A 5,993-nucleotide genomic window follows, 5' to 3' on the forward strand; every position below is an offset into this window, starting at 1 on the left:
GTGAATCACCACACACATGCTGTTACTTGGGAGGCTGGGTGTTTCCAAGTTTGGACTATAAAAGTCCAGACATGGGACCCTCTCTCTCTCTCTGGATGCCTGCTGCCCCTTGACAAAGAGCTCTACACTACACTGCAGGACATACACTAGGGATACATTACACTACGGATACACTACGCTACAGAAAACATCTATAGGATTACAACACACTACTATATATATTACACTAAGCTACAAGAAAGGATTCTAGCACTAAGGATACACTACACTGCAGAAAATATACTAGGAACATTATACAAATAGGGATACACTACACTGCAGAAAAGATCTATAGGATCTACTATACTATATATATATATATATATATATATATATATATATATATATATATATATATATATATATATATTACACTAAGCTACAAGAAAGGATTCTATACTACAGGAACGTTCCCTACACTGCAGATAAGAATCGGACCGAGGATACAAGGACTTGATAAGTATCAATAATATATATATACCCATAGAGCTATATGTGTATTTGTAATGTGGATTTAACTATTTATATACATATAATTGAGTAGCTATTGTCTGATATCTGTGATAGTTAAATCAATATTATAAATACTGATTCTTATTAAGGATACATATGCAAAGCTAGGATAGTGTAAGGAATAACGGTGGTGAACCTAGGGTTAATGTTATATTTATATACTACGTTATGGTGAACAACGTTATGATATATGTGTGAATTGTGAATACAAGCTTTTCTGTGTTAACAGTAAAATACTTTGATTTAAATACATACATATGTTGTGAGTATTGATTATTTATAACGAATATATACTGTGAAGTACTGCTGAGATACAGTGAATATTGGATAAATAGTTCTGTAAAACTTGTGTTATTTAGTGTGGTCAAAAGACTGAGTAAGGCAACACTGTGTAAGGAAAAGTGCATAAAAGTGCGAGTTTTATAGCGAGTGTATCTAAGAATATAATTAAAGGATAGCGTGCGCATGTGAGGCGCTACCACAGGTCCTTTAACAGTAGTCATATTACATTTGGGTTCTCTTGTTGTGATTGGCTGAGAACCATTTATAGATATGCTTACCAACATTTCCCCAAAGCCTTGAGAAAGATTGACAATTGCTATGTGTTAGAAGGAATCAAAACCACAGAGAGGTGAATTGTTTCGTGGAGCATCAGTCAACATCCTGTCTAATCACCTGATGATGGTTTTGTCTTTACGCTCTTGTTATACTTTCCTGCTATAAGAACACACCTTTACCTCTGCTGGATTTTTAGAACCTTTACTTGTTCAGAGTCAGTGTTTTTTTTTTTTGTTTTTTTTTAACTGGCAATAAAATATAGGATCTTTTAAAGTTCTTTCTGTTTCCATTTGATGTCCTATATGGTGGGAATATATTCTAATCGGGACAACAATTTAAAGGTTTTTTTTTCTATAACACACACAGAATGAATAAAAATTTTATTTAAATAAGCAGAGTAGGTGGGGTGATTGTGACCGCAACTGATTAATTGCATCATTTGTACATGGCTTAAACAGAGTTTTGTGTTTATTTGCTTAAAACTTTCACCTGCACGTTTTGTATGAAAATTGTAGCCTCATAATATTCAACATCTATTACATAATTTTTTATTATTACTTGTTTTCATTTTACATACATTGTTCATACATTTGTAATAGAATTTGTACTGGTTGCACTACTATTTGTTTTCAGTTTTGTATTTTTATATACAACATGGGATTTTATACATGAGGAGCATTATTAAGCATTTTGTTAAGAGATAATAATAATAATAATAATAGTAATAATAATAATATATTTAATCTTTCTAATATATTTATCGCAAACTAATAATAATAATAATAATTATTATTATTATTAGTAATACTACTACTACTACTACTACTACTACTACTAATAATATATTTAATCTTTCTAATATATTTATCGCAAACTAATAATAATAATAATAATAATACTACTACTACTACTACTACTACTACTACTACTAATAATAATAATAATAATAATAATAATAATAATAATAATAATAAAGAACATCTAAATCACTTTAAACAACTTCTCTACATTTGAACTGTGAGAACAATGTATTAATGACACGTGACACTAGGCTGTCAAACAAGTGTATTGTTTATTTTGTGAAGTACAAAGATAAAATATAATGCAAAAAAAGTGAAATTAGTACAAAGAGCAAATAAAAGTGTTACTTATCTGTTGAAAATAGATTGTCCCAATAAATATGTTTAATCACAGATTATTCTAGGACCTAGTCTTTCTCCGCGCCTCTGACAGTACGTTATCTTGAAAGCTAGGATGAACAAATTGATAACAAACCGAGTACTTGGCATCCCTGCAGTGATCCAACTTGAGGCAGGTTATGGCGCAGTTTTCAAGGTTTTATTGACCAGGACCTTAAAATCATTTGCATATAAGATATAACCATGAGTTTCAGACTTTCTATTGGTTTAATACTGATAAGAAGCTTGAGCATGTGCAGTAGGCCCAAAGACAATTCCCTAGCTTAGACATCTCTGGTATGTGAAGACGTTTCTAGAAAGGCCTTGATTATATAAGCATTGCCAAATCACAGGTTTTAAACATTTAAAGTAACACACACATAAAAAGTCTAAACGTCAAAATGGAGTTTCAGCAGTAGTTTTGTGTGACCAGTTACAGAGATATCTCCCACTTAAAGTCACATAGAAATCTTCAATCAAAGCTGGTGGAGTTAAATCTTAATAAAAGGAAATTTTCAAGACACATAAGGGCTAAAACTAATATAATCCCTTTTATATGTTATCTGTACTATAGTGTAATCCATGACACACAGATAATTAATGAAGTTTTTTATAGGTAATTATAGGTCCGTATTGATTGAAACTAAAAACCACGGGCAGTGAACACCTGATGTTCTTATTTTCACTGGGTACAACTGTAATAATATTGCACTCTGGGCATATAAAGAACAGTTTCATTCTAGACCATCTAGCAAATGAATAGGATGTGTGGAGTCAGTAATAACCTGCCCTTTTCTAATTTTAATTAATCAATAGATAAATGGATAATTCATGTAAAAAACTGAACTGAGGCGCAAAATACATAACAAATTACAATGTAATGTCAACAATAAAAGAGGAAAAATGTAATATTGAATGAAATGAACATTATCAAACAAAGTAATAAAGCAATGAAAAAAAACAGGCTGTGGACCAAAGTGGACACTCACATAATCCTGAGGACTGTCTAAGGGTATCCATGAGTGATTTATATGGGCCTGACATTACAGATTCTGACACTGTAATTATAGGCAACCTCCTTCTAAATTTTCTCAACTATTTGCAAATGTGAGGATGAGTGGTAATGATGATGATTTAGATATAGAAATTGAGGATGCTAGTTTGGAACTTGCTAAGGTGCAAGATGATGAGATGGATAATTGTGTATGCGAAAAATTTTAATGTGTTGTATTTGAACAAGATAATGAGGAGGATGTCGATGATTGTGTCCATGCAAGGCAGCTACCAGTGGTACCACGTTATGCCCATGATAAACACATTGTCATGCCAGGGCATAAGACCAAGAAAAGCACCTCTTCTGTTTGGAAATATAAAGTATATTGACACCGCTATCATGTCTTTAGCTGATACACCTTGTATTAGTAGAATGGTGAAGGATTATTTTAATGATGATGTACAAATTAGCATCTCAGACAGTCTCTTTGAATTCTGGGAGGAAATAAATCCAATTTGGCACCTCTTGCACAAACCAACTATTATGTTGCTAAGCTGCCCATCCTCAAGTGTGTACTCTGAAAGAGTGTTTAGCATAGACAAGAACATTGTGAGTGATCATCGGAGGAGACTACCAACAAAAAAATGTGAGAAAAACTGATATGATGAATTGTGTGAGGAATACCGTTCTTGCAGCCAATTACAAACAGAATTTGTAACACTAGATTCTAGTGTGGATGAACTAATGGTGAGTGATGATGATCTCAGTGATGAGGGTGATGATGAGGGTAATGATATTGTCAACATAGAGGAAGAAGACCAATGTTAATCAAATGCCCATTAGTTAATTGTAAAATCCCTATCTATTCTCCAGGTCATCAACCAACAACAAAAATGTTAATGTCATTATTGCTGACTTTCTAACCCTGTCTATATTTGGGATCGACTATACAAATGTAATTGTCGAACATATGTATAACACCTGGGTGGGAGGACCATCTTGCACTATTTTATAATATGGCCTTGGTCTATCATCTTGTGTAAAATGTCTACTGATGCCTCTGTTTTCCATCAAATGAGCTCTAATTACTGCCGCTGCTGTCTACTTGAATGTGTTACATACATGCTGCTTAACGGTTACCTACTCAGTGTATCTTCTTTTCTAAATTGATATTTTAATTGATCTAGACATCAGTGATGAGGATGTCAGTTACATGGATCTTGACATCTGTTATGAGGATGATGATGAGGGTGATGTCATTGTCATCAATGAAGAAGATGAGCACTATTAGCCCATTAGTAAATTGTTAAAATCCCTATCTGTTGTCCAGTTCATCAACCAACAATCAAAATATTCTCAAGCACTTCAGTCACAAAAGTGACAGTCACTGTCGCTGAAGTTCTTAGTTTGTTAATCTATGCTTGTCCTTTTTAACATATAGGTGGGTGAGCAGACCCAAGGACAATTCCATCTTGCACTATTTTACATTATGATATTGGTCTATCATCTTGTGCAAAATGACTGCTGATGCTGCTGCTGTCCGTCTAATGAACTCTGATTACTTACTCTTTAATTTCCATGAGGCATGCTGTCTTAGTTTAAAAATATTATGTCCATCATCTTTTTCCTACCATTTTTCTCAGGTTGCAGCCCACATTCATCTATCTACTTGACTAACTGTCTTCTGATGCTGCTGTCTGTCTAAAGAGCTTTGATTACTGCTTTTTTATTTTCCATGAGGCATGCTGTCTAACGTTGAAAATATTGTGTCTGTGATCTTTCTACCACTATTTCTCTTCTGGGTCAAGTGCACATTTTTCTATTTTCTTTTCTAAAAAGCCCATCCTATCAACCAGTGCTCTTGCATTATGTTTCATAGAGATTGTAGCATGCTCTGCACACAAAACTTGGTTGTTCAGAATTTCTTAAAAAATAAGAGGCTGGTGCAGGAGATGCTGTCTGTGGCCCATAAAATTTCTAGGAATTTTCAGCATTTAGCGACTGCATGTATATCATTTCTGCAGCATAAAAAAATGACCTGTCATACCACCAACTGAAGCAAGAGGTATTAACGAGGTGGAATTAGACACTTTATACGCTTCAGTGATTTTCTTAAACCATTTCAGTTGTGGGTTGGGCCTACCGTGGTATACTTTAAAATTACCTATTAGCCAGTGCTCTACCTTTATGTTTTAAAGGTGTCTTTTATTTTATTAAACTGCAATCATGTCTGTCACTGCTGTGCCTCTATGTTTCATAGGGATGGTATCTATTATTAAACTGCCATGTATTTGTGCTGCTACTTTGTCACTAATTTTAGCCAGCCAGCTCGCTGCAGCCTTTGGTCAAAATTGGTAAAAATTCGACAGTTGTAAAGAGATCATTATAAAATAGACTATAAAGGAATGTTAATGATGTAAATACTAATGCAAGAAAAAAAAACTCATATCCACATGATTTTACCCGTTTTTCACAATTTTTTATGAAATCCAGATACAAAACAAAAACCAAAGACTTTTAGCCAAAAGCAAAAAAACGAAGATTTATACAACAAATTATTCCACTACTTTACTACAATGTTAGCTAAGGTTCATCTCATTTGAAAACCCGCTTGAAGACATTCAAGTGCTACCTTTAGTGAAACAATGTAAATCAGCAAAAACTCAGCTATAAATTGTTCGCAATTTTAAGTAGTAAAGCTAAGCATGCTG

The sequence above is a fragment of the Mixophyes fleayi genome, chromosome 4 (genome assembly GCF_038048845.1).
Source record: "Mixophyes fleayi isolate aMixFle1 chromosome 4, aMixFle1.hap1, whole genome shotgun sequence".
Classification (NCBI taxonomy): domain Eukaryota; kingdom Metazoa; phylum Chordata; class Amphibia; order Anura; family Limnodynastidae; genus Mixophyes; species Mixophyes fleayi.